At 41.4% G+C, this 27,446-nt stretch overlaps 1 pseudogene; it reads right to left on the bottom strand.

Moving 5' to 3' along the window:
- The window catches only part of LOC128069604 (ferritin heavy chain-like), a 62,250-nt pseudogene extending 35,150 nt beyond the window's left edge, over positions 1-27,100 (bottom strand).
- Positions 27,101-27,446: the final 346 nt, after the last annotated feature.

The following is a 27,446-nucleotide window of genomic DNA, read 5'->3' as shown; positions in this document are numbered from 1 at the left end:
TGTAAGGGATATACAAGATACAGAGATGTAAAATGTGATATGAAAAGCATAATGGACTGGGGAGGAGTAAGAATGTAGAACTTCAGAATGTGTTCAGATTTACAACTGAAATTGATAACTTGTATGTGTAAGCCTCATGGTAGCCATAAAGCAAAAACCTATAGTAGACACTTAAGATAAAGTGTACTATTGAAGAAAATCATCAAATCACAAAGGAAAGGCACAACAGAGGAATGACCAGAGAAACTGCAAAGCAGTAAGGGAACATTTAACCAACAAAACAGCAATAAATATATACCTATACTTCATTGCAAGACATAATCGACCTGGGGATTTTTGCAGAAGCTAGTAACTGGCCAGTGATTTGTTATGTAAATGAATAGTGAACATCTGCATTTGAGTAAAACACTTTTTTTTTTGTACTTGTGCATGTCTTACTAAAGCATTCTAATATTTCATTAGAGACAGTATAGCTGGCACTCTGTGCAAGAGGACAGAGCATCTATTTCAAATATACTGTTTCACTGCTCTTTTCCCTGGAAGGACATTCTGTACTTTCTGGTGGCATTTTTCTTTAGTCCTGTGGGTATTATTTCACCTAGAGTGTGTTCTTTTACCTGGAGTTGACAAGGCAGATCTTGTGGAAATGAGAAATTTCTCGATGTGTCAGTTTTGAAAATGTTATGGTAATACACTTGTGTTTGTAACATATACAAGGTTGGAACAAAAACTTAACAGAGCAAAATGTGAATGACAACTATAAGTTGTATAATAAACCCCTGATCAGTGTTAAGCTTTAACAACTTTATACATTAATGCTAATTGTATCACTTTCTAAAAGCATATTAATATGTGTGTGTTTGTTCAAAATTCTCCAAGCCTGGCTTCAGCAATACATGAACCGTGAACTTCCAGATGTTCAAGCTGGTTTTAGAAAAGGCAGAGGATCCAGAGATAAAGTTGCCAATATCTGCTGGATCGTCGAAAGAGAGAGTTCCAGAAAAACATCTATTTCTGCTTTATTGACTGTGCCAAAGCCTTTGACTGTGTGGATCACAATAAACTGTGGAAAATTCTGAAAGAGATGGGAATACCAGACCACCTGACCTGCCTCTTGAGAAATCTATATGCAGGTCAAGAAGCAACAGTTAGAACTGGACATGGAACAACAGACTGTTTCCAAATAGGAAAAGGAGTACATCATGAGAAACGCTGGGCTGGAAGAAGCACAAGCTGCAATCCAGACTGCCAGGAGAAATATCAATCACCTCAGATATGCAGATGACACCACCCTTATGGCAGAAAGTGAAGAGGAGCTAAAAAGCCTCTTGATGAAAGTGAAAGAGGAGAGTGAAAAAGTTGGCTTAAAGCTCAACATTCAGAAAATGAAGATCATGGCATCTGGTCCCATCACTTCATGTGAAATAGATGGGGAAACAGTGAAACAGTGTCAGACTTTATTTTTTGGGGCTCCAAAATCACTGCAGATGGTGACTGCAGCCATGAAATTAAAAGATGCTTACTCCTTGGAAGGAAAGTTATGACCAACCTAGATAGCATACTCAAAAACAGAGACATTACTTTGCCAACAAAGGTCCGTCTAGTCAAGGCTATGGTTTTTCCTGTGGTCATGTATGGATGTGAGAGTTGGACTGTGAAGAAAGCTGAACACTGAAGAATTGATGCTTCTAAACTGTGGAGTTGGAGAACACTCTCTAGAGTCCCTTGGACTGCAAGGAGATCCAACCAGTCCATTCTGAAGGAGATCAGCCCTGGGTGTTCTTTGGAAGGACTGATGCTAAAGCTGAAACTCCAGTACTTTGGCCACCTCATGCCAAGAGTTGACTCATTGGAAAAGTCCCTGATGCTGGGAGGGATTGGGGGCAGGAGGAGAAGGGGACGACAGAGGATGAGATGGCTGGATGGCATCACGGACTCGATGGACGTGAGTTTGAGTGAACTCCGGGAATTGGTGATGGACTGGGAGGCCTGGTGTGCTGCAATTCATGGGGTCGCAAAGAGTCGGACATGACTGAGCAACTGAACTGAACTGAACTGATGTGTTTGTTACGCCGATGTTATTGCCTGGAGATGTATCAATTGATCAAGCATTCATGATACAACTTATGACTGTCATTATCATTCACATTTAAGGCTGATGTTTTGTCTGGTTGATCTGTCCATTGATGAAAGTGAGGTATTAAAGTCCCCTACTATCATTATAAACTGCTATTTCTCCCTTTAGAGCCATTAATATTTGCTTTATATATTGAGGTACTATAGTGAGTACCTCACTAGTGTTGGGTTCATGAATATTTACAAGTGTTATATACTCTTGTTCGATTGACCCCTTTCTCTGGAAAATTCAGAAATATGCAGAGATTAAACAACATATGAACAACCAATGTGTCAATGAAGAGATCAAAGAGAAAAAAAATTCCCAAGACAGATGAAATGGAAATAAAACATACCAAAACTTATGGGATGAAGCAAAAGCAGTTCTAAAGGGAGGTTCATCACAATAAATTCCTATATCAGAAAACAAAAATTAGAAAAAACCTAATTTTATACCTCAAAGAACTAGAAAAAGAAGGAAAAACTAAGGCCAAAGTTAGTAGAAGAAAGGAAATAACAGATCAGAGTGGAAATACATGAAATAGGAACTAAAAAGGCAATAGAAAAATCAGTGAAATTATTAAGAGTTGGTTCTTTACAAAGATAAACACAATTGACAAGCCTTTAGACTCCTGAGAAAAAAGGAGGACTGAAATAAAAATCAGAAAATAGATATTACAGCTGATACCACAGAAACTGTAAGAGGCTACAATGAACAATCACATGCCAACAAGTTTGACAACTTAATATAAATTACTAGAAATGTACAAACACCAAGACTGAATCATGACTAGAAAATATGAAGTTACTAGTGAGGAGATTATTAAAAACAAACCTCCCAACGAAAGACAAGGACCAGACCATTTCACTGGTAAAATGTGCAAAACATTCAAAGAATTATTGATACCGATCCTTCTCAAATACTTCCCCAAAAAAAGAGCAGGAACACTGCTTACTTGAGGTCTGTTGAGCTGCTGTGTGCTTTCACATACTGCCTCAGTTGTATACTGTGTTCAGGATCTTATCCCAAAGTTTCATGGCTGTTATAATAACTCAGCAGTATACTTAGAGCAGTGTGCTCAAGGGCGAGGTGAGTAGACCATTAATTATAGAGCCTTTAATTGACTAAATTGACTATGAATGTGTGTGAGGGTACTCCATACCTCAAGGCCAAGGAGAGCTTATGAAGGGAGACTGGACCACCAGGCTGTTGTCACTGCCCAAGGGGAGGCTCTAGGTTAAAGGCAGAATGAAAGGATTCCTATAGGTAAGGAAGATAAGAGACCTCCTCTTGTGACAGTCACGTTGGGTGGGTCATGCCTGGACTGAGAGACTTAACCCAGAACAGAGAGAGAGCCTTGTGACAGGAAACTGGTGGCTAAATGAAAGAGAAAATACAAGAGGCCTACAGTCTGTCACTGCCTCACTCGCAACTGTTGCATTCTTTGCCCCCTGACCTGATGAGGTCCCATGGGTGCAGTACCTGCCATGATGTTGCTACACAATGGACAAATATAAATATCCTGTCATGAACATCAGGAGGTGTACTAGTGCCTCCCACCATGAAGCCTGCACAAGCCCCAGGACGAAACTCACACACGAGGGGACAGATAACAGGAAGAAAATAAGCTGCAATCCTGCAGCCAGCAGAAAGGAGACCCCCAAAAGAGAAAGTTAGAAAACCTGAGAGATGGCAAATATGTTTCAGGCGAAGGAACAAGATAAAAACCCACAAGAAAACCCAAATGAAGTGGAGATTGGCAACTTACCTAACAAGGATAATGATAGTGAAGATGTTCCAGGATTTTGGAAAAGAATGGAGGCACAGATCAAGAAAGATACAAGAGACATTTAACAGTTAAAGAACAAACAAATGCATTAGCGATACAATCACTGGAATGAAAAAGACACTAGAAGGACCCACTAGCAGAACAATTGAAGCAGAATGACTAGTTGGCTGAAAGAATAGTGGAAATCACTGTTGAAGAACAAAATACAGACAAAAGAATGAAAACAAATGAGGACAGTCTCAGAGACCTCTGCTGCTGCTGCTAAGTTGCTTCAGTCGTGTCCGACTCTGTGCTACCCCATAGACGGCAGCCCACCAGGCTCCCCTGTCCCTGGGATTCTCCAGGCAAGAACACTGGAGTGGGTTGCCATTTCCTTCTCCAATGCATGAAAGTGAAAAGTGAAAGTGAAGTCGCTCAGTCATGTCCAACTCTTAGCGACTGCATGGTCTGCAGCCTACCAGGCTCCTCCATCCATGGGATTTTCCAGACAAGAGTACTGGAGTGGGGTGCCATCGCCTTCTCCAGAGACCTCTGGGACAACATTAAATGCACCAACATTCCCACTCTAAGGGGCTCCCAGAAGGGGAAGAGAGAAAGAAAGGCCCTGAGTAAATATTTGAAGTGATAATAGCCAAAAACTCCCCTAACATGAGAAAGGAAAGAAGTCCAGTAAATACAGAGTCCCAGGTAAGATAAACTTATGGAGGAATGTGCTGAGACACATACTAATCAAACTGAAAAAAATTATAAAGACAATGAAAAAATACTAACACATAATAAAGGGAAAAGCAATAAATAACATACCAGGGAACTCCCATAAGGTTATTAACTGGTTTTTCAGCAGATATTCTGCAGGCCAGAAGTGAAAAGCATGATATATTTAAAGTAATGAAAGCCAAGAAATAACAGTCAAGAATAGTCTGCCCAGCAAAGCTCTCATTCAGATTTGTCAGAAAAATCAAAAGGTTTACAGACAAGTGGAAGTAACGGAATCCAGCACCATGAGACCATATTTACATCAAAGCCTAAAGGAACTTCTCTGGGGCAGGGGAAAAAAAAGGCCACAACCAGAAACAAGAAAATGACCAATGGGAAAGCTCACCAGTCAAACCAAATAAACGGTACATGTAAGAAATAATCTGCACACAAATATGATATCAAAACCAGCAATCGTGAGGAGAGTACAAGTGCAAGATACTGGAAATGAAATGGAAATTGAGATAACGGAAACTAAAACAACATTGCACATACAGAGAATGCAGTATCAAAACCTCATGGGGAAAAATCCTCATAGGAACTGCAAACCAAAAATCTACAACAGGTACACAGACATAGAAAAAGGAATCCACACACAACACTAAAGTTATTCATCAAATCACAAGAGAAGATAACAAAAGAAGAAGGGAAGAGAAAAAGACTTGTAAAAATGAACCAAAACAATTTTTAAATGACAATAGGAACATACAAATTAATAATTATCTTAAATGTCAACTGATTCAATACTTCAACCAGAAGGCACAGACTGGCTGGTGGGCTGCAAAAACAACACCTGTATATATGCTATCTACAACAGACTGATGAATGGTACAAGAAGGCAAAAAGATATGACACTGGAAGATAGGCCCCCAAGGTCGGTGGGTGTCCAATTTCCTACTGGAGAAGAGTGAAGAAATAGATCCAGAAAGAAAAAAAGAGGCTGCACCAAAGTGGAGACGTTGCCCAGTTGTGGATGTGTCTGGTGGTGAACGTCAAGTCTGATGCTATAAAGAACAATATTGTACAGGAACCTGAAATGTTAGTTCCATGAAGAAAGGCAAATTGGAAGTGGTCAAACAGGAGATGGCAAGAGTGAACATCGACATTTTAGGAATCACTGAAAAAAATGAACTGGAATAGGTGAATTATATTTAGATGACCATTATATCTACTACTGTGGGCAAGAATCCGTTGGAAGAAATGGAGTAGCCTTCACAGTCAACAAAAGAGTCCGAAATGCAGTACTTGGGTGCAGTCTCAAAAATGACAGAATGATCTCTGTTTCCAATGCAAACCATTCAATATCACAGTAATCCAAGTCTATGCCCCAACCAGTAATGCTGAAGAGTGAAAGTCACTCAGTCATGTCCAACTCTTTGCAACCCCACGGACTTCTCCATGGAATTCTCTAGGCCAGAATACTGGAGTGAGTAGCTGTTCCCTTCTCCAGGGGATCTTCCCAACCCAGGTATCAAAGCCAGGCCTCCTGCATTGCAGTCAGATTCTTTATCAGCTGAGCCACCAGGGAGGCCCTGATGAATGCTGAAGTTTAATGGTTTGATGAAGACCTACAAGACCTTCTAGAACTAACACCAAAAGAAAAACAGATGTCCTTTTCATTGTAGGGGACTGGAATGAAAAAGTAGGAGGTCAAGAAATACCTAGAGTAATAGACAAGTTTGACCTTGGGGTAAAAAATGAAGCAGGGCAAGGGCTAACGAGTTTTGCTAAGAGAACACTTAGTCACAGAAAGCTCCATCTTCCAGCAATATAAAGACGACTCTACACATGGACATCACCAGATGGTCAATACCAAAATCAGATTGATTATATTCTTGGTAGCCGAAGATGCAGAACCTCTATACAGTCAGGAAAAAGAAGACCAGGATCTGAATGTGGCTCAGATCCTGAACTCCTCATTGCAAAATTCAGACTTACTTTGAAGAAAGTAGGGAAAACCACTAGACCATTCAGGTATGACCTAAATCAAAATCCCTTATGATTATACAGTGGAAGTGACAAATAGATTCAAGGGATTGGATCTGATAGACAGTGTACCTAAAGAACTATGCATGGAGGTTCATAACATTGTATAGGAGGTGGTGACCAAAACCATTCCAAAGAAAAACAAAGGCAGAAGGCAAAGGAGTTGGCTGAGGAGGTCTTACAGATAGCTGAGAAAAGAAGAGAAGCAAAAGGCAAAGGAGGAAAGGGAAACATATACCCAAGTGAATGGAGAGTTCCAGAGAATAGCAAGGAGAGATAAGAAAGCTTTCCTCAGTGATCAATGCAAAGAAATAGAGGAAAACAACAGAATGGGAAAGACTAGAGCTCTCTTCAAGAAAATCAGAAATACCAAGGGAATGTTTCATGCAAAGATGGGCACAATAAAGGACAGAAATGGTATGGACCTAACAGAAGCAGAAGATATTAAGAAGATGTGGCAAGAATACACAGAAGAACTATACAAAAATGATCTTCATGACCCAGATAACCACAATGGTGTGGACCACTCACATAGAGCCAGACATCCTGGAGTGCAAAGTCAAGTGGGCCTTAGGAAGCATCACTACGAACAAAGCTAGTAGAGGTGATGGAATTGCAGTTGAGCTATTTCAAATCCTAGAAGATGATGCTGTGAAAGTGCTGCACTCAATATGCCAGCAAATTTGGAAAACGCAGCAGTGGCTACAAGACTGGAAAAGGTCCTGTTTTCATTCCAATGAAAAGTTTTCATTCCAATTTCATTCCACAAGTTTTCATTCCAATCCCAAAGAAGGGCAACGCCAAAGAATGTTCAGACTACCACACAATTGTGCTTGTTTCACATACTAGCAAAGAAATGCTCAAAATCCTTCAAGCTAGGCTTCAACAGTATGTGAACTGAGAACTTTCAGATATACAAGCTGGATTTAGAAAAGGCAGAAGAACCAGGGAACAAATCGCCAACGTCTGTTGGATCAACAAAAAAGCAAGAGGATTCCAGAAAAACATCTACTACTGTGTCATTGACTAGGCTAAAGCCTTGACTGTGTGGATCAGAACAAACTGTGGAAAATTCTTCAAGAGTTGGGAATACCAGTCCACCTTACCTGCCTCCTGAGAAATCTGTATACAGGTCAAGAAGCAACAGAAGTGGACATAGAACAAAAGGCTGGTTGAAAATTGGGAAAGGAGTACGTCAAGGCTGTATATTCTCAGCCTGCTTATTTACCCTCTATACAGAGTACATCATGCGAAATGCTGGGCTGGATGACTCACAAGCTGCAATCAAGATTGCAGAGAGACATATCAACAACCTCAGATATGAAGATGATACTACTTCAATGGAAGAAAGCAAAGAAAAACTAAAGAGCCTCTTGTTGAATGTAAAAGAAGAGAGTGAAAAACCTATGTAAAACTCAACGTTCAAAAGACTAAGATCATGGCATCTGATCCCATCACTTAATGGCAAATAGATGGGGGGAAAACATGAAAACGGAGACAGACTTTCTTTTCTTTGACCCTAAAATCACTGCAGATGGTGACTGCAGCCATGAAATTAAAAGATGCTTCCCCTTGGAAGAAAATCTGTGACAACCTAGACAGTGTATTGAAAAGCAGAGACATCACTTTGCCAACAAAGGTGTCTAGAGTCAAAATTATGATTTTTCCAGTAGTCATGTACAGATGAAGAGTTGGACCATAAAGAAGGCTGAGCGTCGAAGAATTAAGCTTTCAAACTATGATGTTGGGAAAGACTCCTGAGAGTCCCTTGGACAGCAAAGAGATCAAACCAGTCCAGCCTAAAGGAAATCAACCCTGAATATTCATTGGAAGGACTGATGCTGAAGCTTAAGCTCCAATACTTTGGTCACCTAATGGAAGATTCAACTCATTGTAAAAGACCCTGATGCTGGGAAAGATGGAGGGTAGAGGGAGAAGGGGCAACAGAGGATGAGATGGTTGGATGGCATCATGAAATCAATGGGCATGAGTTTGAGCAGACTCCAGGAGATAGTGAAGGACAGGGAAGTTTGGCATGCTGCAGTCTGTGGGGTTTCAGGGGGGAGAGGAAGAGAGAGCGAGGGTGAAGAAACTCCTTATTAAATAGACATAATTGGGATACATATTTAGAAGTGAACTTTCCTATAGAATTTATGTTTTATGCTATGTCTACTTAAAGAGTGACTCAAAGCTTTTCGTAACTTGAAACCTTACAGTATTTCTAACTTGATAAATGATGGCAATTCAATGCATATCTACATCATTGCCAAATGAGAAAATATTGATAGATTAATTACCCAATATAGGTTTTGTCACCTTTGACGTCTCACTACAGAGAAGCTAAAGATACTGGGATCTGTCAGCAGACATGTGCCACATTAAAAGATATTATACTGTGAGAAGTCATATGCTTCTAGAAATTATGAATTGTATTCAGATGTGTTCCACTCTACAGAATACTTGTACAGCAATTCACAAGTACTTACTTCTTCAGTTCAGTTCAGTCACTCAGTCGTGTCCGACTCTTTGAGACCCCATGAATTGCAGCACGCCAGGCCTCCCTGTCCATCACCAACTCCCAGAGTTCACTCAGACTCACATCCATCGAGTCAGTGATGCCATCCAGCCATCTCATCCTCGGTCGTCCCCTTCTCCTCCTGCCCCCAATCCCTCCCAGCATCAGAGTCTTTTCCAATGAGTCAACTCTTCGCATGAGGTGGCCAAAGTACTGGAGTTTCAGCTTTAGCATCATCAGGAGGGCTGATCTCCTTCAGAATGGACTGGTTGGAGCTCCTTGCAGTCCAAGGGACTCTCAAGAGTCTTCTCCAACACCACAGTTCAAAAGCATCAATTCTTCGGTGCTCAGCCTTCTTCACAGTCCAACTCTCACATCCATACATGACCACAGGAAAAACCATAGCCTTGACTAGACGGACCTTAGTCGGCAAAGTAATGTCTCTGCTTTTGAATATGCTATCTAGGTTGGTCATAACTTTTCTTCCAAGGAGTAAGCATCTTTTAATTTCATGGCTGCAGTCACCATCTGCAGTGATTTTGGAGCCCCCCCAAAATAAAGTCTGACACTGTTTCACTGTTTCCCCATCTATTTCACATGAAGTGATGGGACCAGATGCCATGATCTTCATTTTCTGAATGTTGAGCTTTAAGCCAACTTTTTCACTCTCCTCTTTCACTTTCATCAAGAGGCTTTTTAGTTCCTCTTCACTTTCTGCCATAAGGGCGGTGTCATCTAAGTTAAGGTTTCTACAGGTTCAGAATGCTAATACATGTAATTAAAACTACTAGAACGTGTAATTAAAACTACTAGAAATACTAAGAGAAAGCAATATCACTATGCCAAATAAGCTGGATGTTTTGGCTAAGAAAAGATATGATGTATGGAGATGTGTTTTTTTAAAAGGGAAATGAAAGTTATTTTATCCTAAAGTAAAACTGGGTGTTTCCAGACATAGAGAACAGACTTGTGTAGGAAGGAGGGGGTGGGATATATAGAGAGGGTAACATGGAAACATACATTACCATATGTAAAGCAGCCAGCCAATGGGAATTTGCTGTATTAGCAGGGAGCTGAAATTGGTGCTCTGCAACAACCTAGAGGGGTGGGAGGTGGGAGGGAGGTTCAAGAAGGAGAGGACATATGTATACCTGTGGCTGATTCATGTTACTGGATGGCAGAAACCAACACAATACTGTAAAGCAATTATCCTTCAATTAAACATAAATGTAAAAAATAAAACTGGGTGTTTCAAAGGGCTAACTGAATGGATATAGAAGTTGAGGGCAGAGAGAAATAACTTTATCTTGGGTACTCAAGCTAGCTAAAAATGGAATAATTTTATGGTAAGGTATTTTTTTTTTCAAGTAAGTAGTGAATGTACAGGAATCTAAAACTTAATTTTCTTTCATTTGCTAAAAGGACAACATTTTCATGGGCTACTGGTCTGCTCCTGATAAGACTGAAAGGTTTCTCTTTACTTTTTAATAAATTTGCCTAGAAAACAAAGATCCTATGTTTTATCAAAAATAATTTCTTGGAATTGAGCTGCAGGAGTTGCTTGTTTATTTTTGAGATTAGTTGTTTGTCAGTTGCTTCATTTGCTATTATTTTCTCCCATTCTGAAGGCTGTCTTTTCACCTTGCTTATAGTTTCCTTTGTTGTGCAGAAGCTTCTAAGTTTAGTTAGGTCCCATTTGTTTATTTTTGCTTTGATTTCCAATATTCTGGGAGGTGGGTCATAGAGGATCCTGCTGTGATGTATGTCGGAGAGTGTTTTGCCTATGTTGACCCAATCAAAAAATGGGCCAAAGAACTAAATAGACATTTCTCCAAAGAAGACATACAGATGGCTAACAAACACATGAAAAGATGCTCAACATCACTCATTATCAGAGAAATGCAAATCAAAACCACAATGAGGTACCATTTCACACCAGTCAGAATGGCTGCTATCCAAAAGTCTACAAGCAATAAATGCTGGAGAGGGTGTGGAGAAAAGGGAACCCTCTTAAACTGTTGGTGGGATTGCAAACTAGTACAGCCACTATGGAGAACAGTGTGGAGATTCCTTAAAAAACTGGAAATAGAACTGCCTTATGACCCAGAAATCCCACTGCTGGGCATACACACCGAGGAAACCAGAATGGAAAGAGACACATGTACCCCAATCTTCATCACAGCACTGTTTATAATAGCCAGGACATGGAAGCAACCTAGATGTCCATCAGCAGATGAATGGATAAGCAAGCTGTGGTACATATACATAATGGAATATTACTCAGCCATTAAAAAGAATACATTTGAATCAGTTCTAGTGAGGTGGATAAAACTGGAGCCTATTATACAGAGTGAAGCAAGCCAGAAAGAAAAACACCAATACAGTATACCAACACATATATATGGAATTTAGAAAGATGGTAATGATAACCCTGTATGTGAGACAGCAAAAGAGACACAGATGTATAGAACAGTCTTTTGGACTCTGTGGGAGAGGGAGAGGGTGGGATGATTTGGGAGAATGGCATTGAAACATGTATAATATCATATGTGAAATGAATCGCCAGTCCAGGTTTGATACAGGATACAGGATGCTTGGGGCTGGTACACTGGGAACACCCAGAGGGATGGTACGGGAAGGGAGGCGGGAGGGGGGTTCAGGATGGGGAACACGTGTACACCCATGATGGATTCATGTTGATGTATGGCAAAACCAATACAATATTGTAAAGTAGCCTCAAATTAAATAAATTTATATTAAAAAATAAAAAAGATGATGTGGTATAATACATAAAATGGAATATACAATTATTCACTATAAAAAAAAGGAAATCTTGCCATTTGCAACAACATGGGTGCAACTTGAGGGGATTATGCTAAGTGAAATAAGTCAGACAGAGAAAGACAAATATATGATCTCATATGTGGAACCTAAACAATCAAAGCAACAAATAACTGAGCTCATATATACAGAGAACAGATTGGTGGTTTTCAGGGGTGGGAATGGGCAGAATGGTTATAAGGGGTTAAATGGTACAAAGTTGCAATTATAAAGTCATGGGGATGTAATGTATAACATGATGACGATAGTGAATTGTATGTTTGACAGTTGCTAAAATAATTTATCTTAGTCTCATCATAAGAAAAAGTTGTAATTATGTATGGTGATGGATGTTAAATAGACTTGTGATCATTTTGCAATATATACAAATATCAAATCATGTTGTATATACCTGAAACTAATAAAATGTTATGCCTAATAAAATTATATAAAATTATATAATAAAATTATAAATTATAATAATTTATAACCAATAAAATTATATCTCAATAAAACACTCATTCTTTTATATTGCTAAGGATAGGAAAAAAAGCAATATGTAGGATCCTTTAAATTATGCTACTCTTTAGGTCAGGGGAAGGTTATGCTGAAATATACATGAAACAAATGTACATATGAATATACAGAAAACTCCCAGGAAAAGTTTACCTTGAGGGAGCAGAGGAGGGACAACTGAGAGCCTAGGGATAGGAAGGAGGGAGTCTTTCACATAAATTATTTTATGTGTTTTATTTCTAAATCTTCTGGAAGTACTACTTCTAAAATTTAATAGTAAAAAATTCCTTCTTTTAAGAAAGTCAACAGATACAGGCAAACCTTTCCAGAAGCCTGGCTATGAATGAAAGGTTGAAATAGTTGTTAGTTTGAGATGCAGATAAGGTTTAGGGATTCCTGTATTTAAGGAATATTAAACACCTAAAGAGAGAGAAAGGGAAGGAGCAGTCGTACGGGCTGGGTGTGACAAGGAGAGAATGAGCTGTAGGTCTGAACACCTGAAAGGGGTATGCAAACACTACCCACAAACTAAACTGCATTACTTTTTTTAAAACAGAGGTATATAGCGACTCATCTCACAGGGCTATTGCTTAAATAAAATCACTTGTGTATTATGGATCATAGAGCAGAAGGAACTGAGATGAGAGCAAAGTAGAAGTGATACAAAGACATTACCCTCCCCTGAAACCAGACGACTCTAGCTCTATCACTGCAGCTAGTGGCTGTAGAAAATTGCACCACCCTAAACCCATCCTCTCATCCAATAAGGAGGATCCATACACAGGATTGTTAACAACAACACAGAAAATGTCTGGAGAGCACCTGAAACAGGTGCTGTATCTGAAACCTCACATATAACACATACTTACAACACTGCTTACTTAACAAGGGAGGGAAAAGTTACGACTTAATGTTGAGTGAGGCTAAGCAATTAGTGGTAAAGAATCCACCTGCCAATGCAGGAGACCTAGGCTTTATTCCTGGGTTAGAAAGATCCCCTGGAGAAGGAAATGGCAACCCTTTCCAGTTGTCTTCCCTGGAGAATCCCAAGGATGAAGGAGCCTGGCTGGCTACAGTATGTGGGACTTAGCGACGAAACAACAGCAACAATCAATACCTTGCCCCTGAAGTCATCTTAGACCTGTTAGATCAGCCACAAGTAACAGAATACACACAAAGTACTTAATAATATCAATTGTGCTTTCTTACCAAGAAGCCTGGGTGATAAAAAAAAAAAAAATGCTAGTGTTGATGACCCTAGCCAAAGTATGGTCTATGTCTTCCTGCAAATCTCAGCCTTTCCTCATGGCTACAAGGTGGCTCTCTCTGCTCGTGGTATCACGTCCTCATACAAGCATCCCAGTAAGAATGATTAGAATGGTAGCAAAATGCTTTTCACAAAACTGTATCTTTTATCAGAGAAGCAAACTGCTCAGGCGGCCAGGTTATTTACATCTACTTAGGCTAGAAATCAATCAGTCACAAGGCTGGCCCTAGCATCAGGAAAGATGAATAAAGCAAACTTATTGTAAGGAGAACATAATTGCCATGCCTGATGCAGACTACTTATGACTTATCACCAGTAACTGGGGACATCGTCATTCCCCCCAAATTAGTGCCACCTTAGTAAGGAAGGATGAGTGGAATGGCCATTGGATAAGTAACCAACAGTGTCTGCCACACTTCTCTTAGCTGGAGATGCTACTGTCGACTAAAAAATACAGTCACAACCTGAAAGTAGAGTTATTTTATTTGGTGGGAATGTTTAGGACTCTGAGCCTGGGAGACAGCATTTCAGCAGCTCTGAGAAAACTGCTCCAAGGAGGCAGGAGGGGAAGTCAGGCTACATACAAGTTTGCAACAAAGGGAGCAGGCAGTCTGATCATCAAAGATTGGGTATCAAGGAATTTATCATTCTATGTATGGGAAGATGCAAGCCTCTGGGCTCGCTGAATTCATTCCTTTCACATGCACCTCAGCTATCTGGGGCCAATCCTGTTTCCTTGGTCACCTTGCTTCCTACATCCCCCCAGCTCCTCAGCCATCACCATGAGGGGTGCTGGCATCCGCTGGATCACAGTTTTGGGAGCCCTCATTCACATTTGGAGGCCAGAAGTCGCTGATGGTTGTGACATTTCTTGCTTATTGATATGGCAGGAGATATTTTCATTTCACACTGTATTAAGTCATTAACCTCCAAGATTAAATATACACATTACCTTGTTTTCCTTTCTGCCAAAGGGTGGCTGTGGTAGGGAAATGGATGATTACATTGTAATGTGTGGATGTTGGAAGTATAAAGACACTTGTGGGTTTTTAAATATTTAGCAGCTTTAGGTAAATTCAGGGCTTGTGACAAGTTAGGGGTTGGCAAACATTTTGTTATGAATAAGACAGTATTTTAGACTTTGTGGGACATACAGTCTTTGTCACTATGTACTAATTTGTGTAAGCAGCTTTTGGCAAAAAATAGCTCTTCACAGGAGGCAGCTTTTGTCTTGTCACTTTAGCAAACAAAGCTATATTTTAACTAACCTCCGGCTCAAGCACACTTTTCAAGTCTTTTGATTAGACAGAGCCTTGCCTAACCTGCTGGTTCCTCCCTTAGGTCAAAGAGGTAGAAATGAAGAATAAAAAATTAACAGATGACCAGATCTTTTTCCCAGGTTCCCCTTCAGTAATCTTGCAGACCAACTGGGTGAAGGAGATACATCTAAAGAAAGATCACAAGGAATCAACAGGCCTGTGCACAGTGGGAGATGGCAATGAGTCCAACCCCCTACCTCAATGATTAACTGAGATCACTTCCCTTTTATCCCTTAAGAAGTTTCATGGCCAAGCAGAATCTTTATAGAGTTGGTTTTGGGATACTAGTCAGTCTTCTCTCCAGATTGCCAGCAACTTTTTAAAAGCAGCTTTTCTGTTCCTACCAACTTTTGTCTCTCCTACCAACTTTCTAGTGGCAAGCAGCTGGGCCTGAGATTGGTAACTGTACCACTGTAGCATGAACCCTGTCAACAAGCAATATGTAATCAAATGGTCATGCATTTGTTCGAATAAAACTTTATTACAAAAGTAGATGGTAGACTGGATTTGGCTTGTAGGCCCCAGTTTCCAACCCATGTTTGTGATAAAACATAGCAGTTGCCATATGTTTACACAACAGAATGCTTAAAAGTGTGTGTGTGCACACGCAAGTATGCAACCTAAGTGGAAATGAGGTTTTCAAGTCTTTGTCAATATTTGCCAATTCAACAATATAAGTTAAAGTTTTAGTGTGTTTGGTGCATCCACACATAAGGATATACCTCGATGATCTGTTTAAATCTGAACATAAGTATCCTTTTCTAGCATCCCAGATTATCCCAAGATACAGCCATCGTTGAGAAGCAGGATGCTAAAACAGTGCTTCAAAAACTTCAGTGTGCATATTCATTACCAGGAGTCTTATTAAAATGTAGATTCTGGTTCAGTAAGTCTGGGGGTAGCATCTGAGATTAATAAGCTCTCCTGGCTTCCCAGGTAGCTCAAACAGTAAAGAATCTGCCTGCAATAGAGGAGACCTTGGGTCGATCCCTGGGTTGGGAAGATCCCCTGGAGGAGGGCATGGCAACCCATTCCAGCATTTTTGCTTGGAGAATCCCATGGACAGAGGAGCCTGGTGGGCTACATTCCATTGGGTCACAAAGAGTCAGACACGATTGAGCGACTTTCACTTTCAACAAACTTCCACTCCAGTATTCTTGCTTGGAAAATCCCATGGACAGAGGAGTCCGGTGGGCTGCAGTCCATGGGGTCACAGAGAGTTGGACACAACTGAGCATGAGCATGAACAAGCTCTCGAGGTGAGGTTCCTGCTGCTCTCCTACAGACCACAGTATGAGTAGCAAGGCGGTCTTGCTGGTTTACCTGCCTGGGATGCCTTAGTCCTGCCCCAAGAGACTGATATAAGTGGTCTGGCACATACCCTGCATGGGACTCTAACATGCAACAAAGCATGAGGGAACCCCATGCCAAAGCATGTGGTGATTAATCAATTTTAGCTATTATTCTGTTACTAGCTCTAATGTGATCCTGTTTGCCTGCTCCACTGCCCATGGTCTGTGCTCACCCATTCCTCTCCTTTTCAGATTCCAACATCCAGATGATGGCAGGGGAGCGGGGGGAGTTCAGGATTAACACTTCATCCTTTTGCTCTTTTCCATCTCTGAGAAGTGAAAGTTAGTTCAGGATGGAAAAAGAGACTTGGGCAATCTGGAACGGGGAAGAATAAGCAAACAATGTTCTATGGGATGATCTAAAAAGGAAGGTCATTGAGACAATGGGGAGGATTGCCAGGGGAAGCTGTCGTAGCAAAATTCGTCCATAGTTTTGTGCCTGAGGTTAGGGCCGTGAAAACAGCAATCTACGCTCCTGAATCCTGGCAGCACCTGACAACTTTGTTGTTACTGTTGCTCAGTTGTGTCCAACTCTGCGACCTCATTGACTGCAGCTTGCCAGCTTTCCCTGTCCTTCACCATCTAACCTCAAGACTAAGCAGCTACGAAGAACTTTTCCTTCTAAATATAGAGTGACAAGGTTGGTCAAAATGCAAGAGAGACCCACCAGCGGCAAAGCACAGACATGAAATCTCCCCAAAGCACCAAAAAAAAAAAAAAAAAAAAAAAAGAAAACAAAAACAACTTAGAAGTGAGTGAATGAGGAGGATAGTGATGATAAATGATGACTAACACACTATGTACTTTCTATATACCAGACACTGTTCAAAATGATTTACATATAACTCATTTAACTGCAAAACCCCAATGGGGTTAACACTTTTATTATCACTATTTTACGTGTGAGCAAACTGAGGTGCAGAGAAGTTAAATAACTTGGCTAAGCTCACCAAAGATACGTGGATAAACTGGGATTTGAAGTCAGGCATTCTGAGGTTAAGAAATCAGTATAGGGGACTTCGCTGGTGGTCCAGTGGTTAAGAATTCGCCTGCCAATGCGGGGAACATGAGTTGGATCCCTGTTCTGGGAAGGTACCACATGCCGCAGAGCAACTAAGCCCATGTGCCACAACCACTAAGCCCGGTGCGCCACAACTACTGAAGCCCACACACGTAGAGGCTGTGCTCTGCAACAAGAGAAACCACTGCAATGAGAGGCCAGCACACTGCAACTAGAGAAAGTCAGCATGCAGCAACGAAGACTCAGTGCGGCCAAAAGAAATGAATGAAATATTAAAAAAAAAAAAAAGATATCAGTAAACTGCCTCTCCGAAACAGGAAAATAAGGCTCCTCAGTCAGTTTACAGTTGTGAACACAAACAGGCACTCACGCTGTGCTTCCTCATATCTAGAGAACAGTTAATAGTTAGATCTGAATCAATGTCAGAGAGAGGAGAGGCCCTCCAAGCAGGCAGAGAAAGAAAAACAGTACAAAGACCAGCACTGACTAAGAAGAGGTAAATGACAATAGCATTTCTGGAAACTGAACTCACAGGGGCCTAATTTTCATTTTTTTTTAAAGAAGTGTTACAGTGCAGTGATGAAATGTGGATGCTAATTACTACGTAGCTAAACTCATGCACATTTTACTAAATGTTTAAAGCTATCTGCTAGCTTTAAAGAGACTTGCACTATCCCTGTAACCTTAATTACCGCAAACACAATCTGTACTGTTTGACTTTTATCTTTGTAACACACAGGCAGCTCAGAAGAAACAAAATATTTTGCGAATTTTTTCCCCAGACATGGACAACCTTAGAGTTTACATGGGTACAGATTTTATCTGGTTAAACATAGTGGGCTGAATGAGACTGGGGGTTTTACAAGGGAAAAGAGGGACTTCCTGAGGGTCCAGTGGTGATGACTGGAGTCCCACCGCAGCGGGCCTGGGTTTGATCCCTGGTCAGGGAACTAGATCCTACATGCCACAGCTAACAGTTTGGAAGCCGCAAGTAAGATCCCAATGAAGCTCGCAGATCCTGCATGCCACAACTACGACCCAATGCAGATAAACAAGTAAAGTGTTCTCCCTACTAAAAAAATAAAAGGGAACAGAAAAAAAAATACAAACATAAAAAAGCAGATCATTTCCTTGGGGAATCTTCCTTTAACTGAGAAATAATTTCTTTCTACCCACAGTCATGAAGGTGGCGCTAGTGATAAGGAACCCACCAGCCAATGCAGGAGACATAAGAGACACGAGTTCAATCTTTGGGTTGGGAAGATCCCCTGGAGAAGGAAATGGCAACCCACTCCAGTATTCTTGCCTGGGAAATCCTATGGACAGAGGAGCCTGGTGGGCTACAGTTCATGGGGTCACAAAAGAGCTGGACGTGACTAAAGCGACTTAGCACTAACAGTCGTGAAGACAAAGTAAAATGCTCACCCTTTTCCACATTCTGAAAGGAGAAACCTGAAGCCACACTGAGGTCAGGAACAGGCTGAGTTGGGGCCAGTGGGTGTGGACCCAGGTGGCCACAGTCTGGAATGAGCTAATGGTCAAGGTGGGGCCAGCAGCTCTCTCAGTGCTCCAATGCCTCGACCCACCACCTACAGTTAGCCACCCCGGGTCGGGGGCTGGCTGTGCCATACTCTCTTCTCCACCCTCTTTCCAGGGAGCTTATCCAGTCCCTTGACCTCAACATCTTCTATAGCTGATGCCTCTCATATGTATATTTCAATACCTCCCGATTCATTTTTCCACCTACCTGCATGACAATTCCACTTGGATATCTAATACACATCCCAGATTTTACAAGGCAGGTCTTCCCTAACCTTCATCTCCAAAGTATCCCTGGCAAAAATCCCCAGCTTAATAACCAGTATTTTTGCCCCACTTCAACAACAATTTGACATCCAGTTTTGGACAAAAATGCTTCGTGGGACATGTGGGATGATCCAGCTCCATATGCCAAGTATCCCAGAAGGAGTTGCAACTACCCACACACTGAGTAAAGGGCATATAAACTTGGTCTCAGGTATGACTCCTGGGGTGGCCCCTGAACCAGTTCCAGTTCCTCTTGGCCCCAGTCCAGGAACCCCTGGAAAATACTGTTTTACACAATCACCCATAGATGTGAGAACCTCTGTGGAAGTCCAGGTTTCCAGAGGAAAAGTTCCAACATACCACTGGAAAAAGTAATACAAATTTCAGACACATTGGAGAGGAATACTAAATGACTGGGGGTCAGGAAGAAGCTGAGAGAGAGGCAGATAGGCCTCTAAGAGGGTATTAAAAGGACCTGGATCCTACTGTGTCTGACTCCATCAAGAGGCCTGCACACAAGCACTGGTTGCCCCCCATGGATGATCCCAACTGACCCCCCAACTGGCCCCTGGGTACCCTCAGTACTCAGCATGCCGCCTCTACACACACCCCCACACTTTGGTCAGCTCCCTGTGTGTGCTCCCAGTGGTGATGGCAAGGGAAAGCCTTGGAAAATGGCTAGTGAGCATCTGCAGAAAATCACCCAATTCTATAGGCTAGGGAAAGATGAAAACTTGAGATTTAGTGCCACTTTTTAGAAAATAAAACAGACTGTCAACTCTTGGCCTGATGCAGTGCAGGATCAAGAGACAGCATAAGAGAAAGCTTAAGAATTCTGCCACAAGAGGGAGGAAGAAGTATGGAGCAGCTGTATCTATAGAAGAGCTGAGAAAGCCTCACTACAAGGACTCAGAGCAGGTATTTTTCTCCTGAATGCAATTAGTAAAGACTGTAGGAAGTGACTACTGCTTCAAAAGAAAAGCCAGCCAAACAGAAAACAGCAAAATTCTGTAAAGCAATTATCCTTCAATAAAAAACAAATTTAAAAGAAAAGACAGCCAAGTAAAACTTCAAGGAACATGAAAAACATCAAGTAAACACGACATGACCAAAGGATCACAATCATCACCAATAACCAATCCCAAACACACAAAGGAAAAACCTGTGTTAAATACAAAAGCAAAACAACAACAAAAAGATTCTAGGACTTCCCTGGTGGTCCAGCAGCAGAATACACACATTCTTCTCAAGCACACAAGAAACAGTCTCCAGGATAGATCATGTGATGTCACAGAACAAGACATAGCGAATTTAATAAGACTGAAACCATATCAAGTAGCTTTCCTGAGCACAACGTTCAAGTCGAGTCACTCACTCAGTCATGTTCGACTCTGCAACCCCATGGACTGTAGCCCACCAGGCTCCTGCATCCGTGGGATTCTCCAGGCAAGAATACTGGAGTGGGTTGCCATTTCCTTCTCCAGGCAAGAATACTGGAGTGGGTTGCCACTTCCTTCTCCAGGGGATCTTCCCGACCCAGGGATCGAACCCAGGTCTCCCGCATTGCAGGCAGACGCTTTACCCTCTAAGCCACCAGGGAGCACAACATTATGAAACTAGAAATTATTAATGGAAGGGAAGATGGAAAAACCACAAATATGTGAACATAAAAAAACACACTGCTGAGCAACCAGTGTGTCAAAGAAGAATTCAAAAGGGAAACAGAATATTCTCTTGAAGCAAAAAAGATGGAAACAGCATATGAAAACAAATGGGACGCATAATAAACAGTTCTAAGAGGGAACTGCATAGTGACAAATGCATACATCAAGAAAAATAAACGAAATTGACAACCTTTGGCCAGACTAAGAAAAAGAGAAAAGACTCAAAATCAGAAATGAAAGAGAAGACATTACAACTGATACCACAGAAACACAAAGGATGCTGAGATCCCATAAACAACTATACCAACAAATTGGCACCTAGAAGAAATGGATAAATTCTGAGAAACATGCAACCTACTAAGACTGAATCAGGAAGAAACAGAAAATCTGAACAGAACAATACTGAATAAAGAGATTGAATCACGAATGAAAAAGGTCTTCCAAAGAAAAGCCAGGACCAGATGGTTTCCCTGGTGAATTCCACCAAACATTTTTAAAAAGAAGTAACACCAATCTTTCTCAAAGACTTCCAAAAAACTGCAGAGGAGGGAACACTCCAAAAATCATCTCACAAGGCTAGCATTACCCTAATACCAAAGCCAGGTAAGGACACTACAGGAAAAGAAATTACAGGTCAATGTCCCTATTCAATGTAGATGCAAATATTCTCAACATAACCTTTGTAAACTGAATATTCTATGATCAAGTGAGATTTATCACTGGGATGGAAGGACAGTTTCACATGTGCAAATCAAAAACTGACCCCACTACATTAATAGAATGGAAGATAAAAATCATATGATCACCTAAACAGATGAAGAAAAAGGATTAATAAAATACAACATCCTTTCATGATAAAAATTCTTGAAAATGAGAACAAGTCCACAGCTAACATCATCTACAGTGCTAAAAATTTGAAAGCTTTTCTTCTAAGATCAAGAACAAGTCAAGAAACCCACTCTCATCACTCCTATTCCACATAGTACTGGAAGGCCCAGCTGTAGCAACCAGGCAAAAAAAAAAAAAAAAGGAAAGAAAAGGCATCCATATTGGAAAGGAAGAAGTGAGCATGTCTTTACAGATCGTATGATTTTATATACAGGAAGTCCTAAAAGAATTCCCCAAAACCCTGCCGTAACTAATCAAGGAATTCAGAAATTTGCAGGATACAAAAATAACATCAACAGTTGCATTTTTCTATACACAAGACATCTAAAAAATAAAATCTTATTCACAATAAAATAAAAAAGCAATAAAATACATAAAAGTAAACTGAATCAAGTAGGTAAAAGATATGTATGCTGAAAATTTTAAGATCTTGATAAAAAATGGGAGATGCAATACAATGAATAAAATACTGTGTTCACTAAGTAAAACAATTGATATGGTTAAAAGGCCCAGACTAGCCAAAGCCATCTGTACATGCAATGCAATTTCCCTCAAAATTTCAATCACATTTTTTACAGAAATAGGAAAACAACCCTATAATTTCTAAAAACGCACAAGACACCCCGAAGGGTGTGATTTGAACTATAATACAGAAGCTTTAGTAATCAAAGCAGTATGGTACTGGCATAAAACACACACACATAGTCCAATGGAACATAAGAGCTCAGATATAAGCCCATGCATATAGGGCCAACTAATATTTGATAAGGGAGCCAAGAATATTCAGTTAGGAAAGGATAGTCTCTTTGTTAAATGCTGTTGGGAATATAGATAACCACATGCAGAAGAATGAAACTGGACCCTTGTACACCTCAAAAATTAACTTGAAAAGGATTAAAGACTTAAACATGAGATCTGAAGCCATTAAGCTCCTGGAAGAAGATAACATAGGAAAAACTTCTTAGACTTTTGTCCTGGCAACAGTTTTGTGGATATGACACTAAAAAGTGAAACTGAAAGTCACTCAGTTGTGTCCAGCTCTTTGCAACCCCATGGACTAGTCCATGGAATTCTCCAGGCCAGAATACTGGAGTGGGTAGCCATTCTCTTCTCCAGAGGATCTTCCCAACCCAGGCATTGAACCCAGGTCTCCCACACTGCAGGCAGATTCTTTACCAGCTGAGCCACCAGGAAAGCCCATGACACTAAAAGTACAAGCAAAAAAATAAATAAATAAGCAAAAATAAGTAAGTAGGACTACATCAAACTGAAAAAAGTTCTGTATGGCAAAAGAGACCATCAGTAAAGCAAACAGATAAATCTTACATCTGATAAGGGGTTAATAGACTAAATATATAAAGAACTCACACAACTCAATAGTTTAAAAAAATAAAACCTAATTAAAAAGTGGTCAGAGGACCTGAGTAGACATTGTTCCAAAGACATAAAAATGGCTAATAGGTACACAAAAAAGTGTTCAACATCACAATTATCCGGGAAATACAAATCAAAACCACAATGAGCTATCACCTCACATCTATTAGAATGGCTATCATTAAAAAGAAAAGAGGTAAGTGTTGGAGAGGATGTGAAACAAATTGTGTGCTGTCCTGGGAATGCAAATTGACACAGCCAGTATGAAATCAGTATGAACACTGCTCAAAAAGGGTCATCCTACCATACGGTTCTGCAATTCCTTCTCTGGGCATTTATCTAAAATAAATGAAAACAGCATATCAACAAGATATCTGCATCTCCATATTCAATGCAACATTATTCACAAGAGCCTACGTATGGAAATAACATGCCTATCAATAGATGAATGGATAAAGATGATGTGCTATGTATATGTGTGTTTATATGTGTGTGCATATATATATATATCTATATATATCTCCATATATATACACACACACAAACACACACAACAGAATATTATTCAGTCATAAGAAAGATGGAAATCCTTGTTTTTAACAACTAGAATGAACCTTGAGGGTATTAGTCTAAGTAAAGTAAGTTGGGCAAATATTGTATTCTATCACTTACATGTGGAATCTAAAAAAGCAAAACTCAGAGAGTAAAATGGTGGTTACCAGAGGCTAGGGGTGGAGGAAAGGAGGGAGATGTTAACCAAAGGGTACAAACTTTGGGGAATCTAATGTGCAGCATAGTCATTATAATTAACAATATTATATACTTGAATGTTGCTAAGATTGTAATTCTTAAATATTCTGACTACCAAAAAGAAATGGTAAATATGTGAGGTGACAGAGTTTTTAGCTAAGGCTTTGGTGGTAATCATCTCACAATATATGTATATAAATCAACACACTATACATCTTGATATTATACAATCTTATAGCTCAAAAAATGACACCAAAACAAATAAACAGTGACAAAGTAAGTTTCATTCCAGGAATAATTCCACTTAGGGAGATCTATTAATCTAATTTAGAGTGCTAGTATATTAAAGGTGAAAACCATATGATAATAGCATTTGGATGTAGTTAGTATTTAAAAAATGCTTCTTGATTATTGTGTCCCCTTCTGAAATTTCTATTGGTGGCTATCAGTTATTGGACAAAGTCCTTATGACTCTTATTTCTCTAAAGGAAATTCAATCTACTATACATTCATTATCAAAAATTTGATGTTCAGCTACTATGGTAAATTTCCAAACTTTGTAATAAGTAGGGTTTTCTTTCTCTACCAAATTATTAGAAGTTGTACAAAGGAAAAAAAATAAAGACAGAAGTTTTATAACAACAACAGTATATATGCCTGGCACTGCTAACTATAGAAAGTCATAGCTGTGTCTATGGACCCATCAGCCTAAGGCACAGTTCCCATAATCACTGACAAGGGTGAACCTGCCAAACAGGGATGCCACAGTGCCAGTTTCCAGGGCCCCAAATTGTTACTGAGAAACAATAAACATGGACACTTACATAATAAGCTAAAATACTTCAGATAAAGTGGAAGACTTCATTTATTTGTAGCTGTTAAGTCGCTCAATAGTGTCTGATTCATTGCGACCCCATGGACTGCAGCATGCCAGGCTTCCCTGTCCTTCACCATCTCCTGCTCAAACTCATGTCCATCGAGTTGGTGATGCCATCCAACCATCTCATCCTGTAATCTCCTTCTCCTCCTGCCCTCAATCTTTCCCAGCATCAGGGTCTCTTCCAATGACTTGGCCCTTTGTATCAAGTGGCCAAAGTATTGGAGCTTCAGCTTCAGCCCTTCCAATGAATATTCATGGTTAATTTCCTTTAGGATTGACTGGTTTGATCTCCTTGCTGTCCAAGGGACTCTCAAGAGTCTTCTCCAACACCACAATTCAAAAGCATCAGTTCTTCAGCACTCAGCCTTCTTTATGGTCCAACTCTCACCTCCATTTAGTTAATGCCTGCCCAATCCCATTTGGAGGGCTTCCCTCATAGCTCAGTTGGTAAATCATCTGCCTACAATGCTGGAGACCCGGGTTCAATTCCTGGGTCAGGAAGATCCCCTGGAGAAAGAAATGGCAACCCACTCCAATATTCTTGCCTGGAGAATCCCATGGACAATGGAGCCTGGCAGGCTAGAGTCCACAGGATCGCACAAGTTGGACACAACTTAGCGACTAAACCACCACCACCACCAATCCCATTTTTCACTTCTTTCTGGGATGCAACCACTATTATGAATCATAGAACATGTTTTTATCCATATTTTTACCGTATACATGCACCCACAGACACCAGTGTCCGAAACCACTCATCTCACCCCACCCCACATAACCACAGTTTATAAGGGCAAAGTGGAGATTTTCTAAGGACAACATGCATGTTCTGCATAGGGGATCAGAATAAGTCACCCTCACATCTTATGGGGCAGACAGGTGAAAGCTGTTTCCCTTATCACTGCAGCAAAGGATGAGCTTGTCAAAGAGGGCCCCCAACTTGCTACCCAGAATTAACCACTAACATTTCAGATAAAGTGAAAATCCCCTTCATTTCAACCCCTGACCAACCCCATCCCCTTCACTCTTTCCCCAGTCAACCCCAATCATGATTTTCAGGCCATGGTTTTATACTTTAACTCTGCTCAGGCATCCACACTCACCAGGGCCCCAGACCAACCCCAACCCAACATTGTTTTACTAAGGGAGGAATGATTTTGTTTTCCATGGAACACCTTCCCTCTCCATCGGTGGAGATCCTGAGCTGCACGTGGACGGGGCCTGGGTAGCTGGAGAGATTCCAGGATACCAGTTTTAAAGTTTAAAAGGTGAGAGATTTGCACACACAAATCAGAGACCTTTATTTATGTATCAACTAATAACTTTATATGAAGAACCAATAACTTTATGTGAAGAACTGGTAAAACTGGAAGAAAAAAACTTAAGTGAACTTTTTCTGCAAGGGCAATACTGTGGTCTGCATGGCAGGCAGGGTGACCTGGAACTCGGCGGAAAGTCTAGTCCAGGCTCAGTCCTCATCGTCGTCACCCAAGGTGAGCTTGTCAAAGACGTACTCTGCCAGGTCACCTTCCGGGGATCCCATGTTGCTCAGGATGCTGACACGGTCCCCCAGCTCCTTGATGAACTCAACCTGCTGGTCCAAGTGGTGCATCTCCAGGAAGTGGCACAGGTGGGCATCACTGCTGTCAGTTGCCAGCTGGTGCAGGTCGAGCAGGCTCTGGTTGACGCTCTTCTCCAGGAGCAGGGTGTCTTGCATGGCCTGGAGTCCACTCTCCCACTCTTCGGTCTCAGGCTTTCTGATGTCGAGGAAGCAGACGCGGCCCCCACACCGGTTCTGCAGGAACATCTGTCTTCCTGTGCTCGTGGGAGTGGAGCAGGAAGAAGCCAGAAAAGTGCTTCAAGGCCACGTCATCACGGTCGAGGTAAAAGGCCACAGCCAGGCAGTCGTAGGAGGCGTGGAACTCCAGGGCAGCGTGGCTGTTGACTACGGCCTCACACTCCGGGTGTTAGTTCTGGCGTACCTGTGACGGTGGTGTGAACTGAACTAAATAGATGCTAAAAGCTTAGGTCAGGCAAGGGGGCGGGACGCGCAAGGGGGCGGGACGCGCAAGGGGGCGGGACGCGCAAGGGGGCGGGACGCGCAAGGGGGCGGGACGCGCAAGGGGGCGGGGACGCGCAAGGGGGCGGGACGCGCAAGGGGGCGGGACGCGCAAGGGGGCGGGGACGCGCAAGGGGGCGGGGACGCGCAAGGGGCGGGGACGCGCAAGGGGGCGGGGACGCGCAAGGGGGCGGGGACGTGCAAGGGGGCGGGCACAAGCATCCTGGGTCCCAACAAAGCCTGGGTGAGGCACAGAGACTGACCTAAGCCTTTAGCATCTATTTAGTTCAGTTCAGTTGCTCAGTCGTGTCCGACTCTGCGACCCCATGAACTGCAGCACGCCAGGCCTCCCTGTCCATCACCAACTCCCGGAGTTCACTCAAACTCACGTCCATCGAGTTGTTGATGCCATCCAGCCATCTCATCCTCTGTCATCCCCTTTTCCTCCTGCCCGCAATCCCTCCCAACATCAGAGTCTTTTCCAGTGAGTCAACTGTTCGCATGATGTGGCCAAAGTACTGGAGTTTCAGCTTTAGCATCATTCCTTCCAAAGAACATCCAGGGCTAA

The sequence above is a fragment of the Budorcas taxicolor genome, chromosome X (assembly GCF_023091745.1).
Source record: "Budorcas taxicolor isolate Tak-1 chromosome X, Takin1.1, whole genome shotgun sequence".
Lineage (NCBI taxonomy): Eukaryota > Metazoa > Chordata > Mammalia > Artiodactyla > Bovidae > Budorcas > Budorcas taxicolor.
This window is presented reverse-complemented; position numbering and strand designations above follow the sequence as displayed.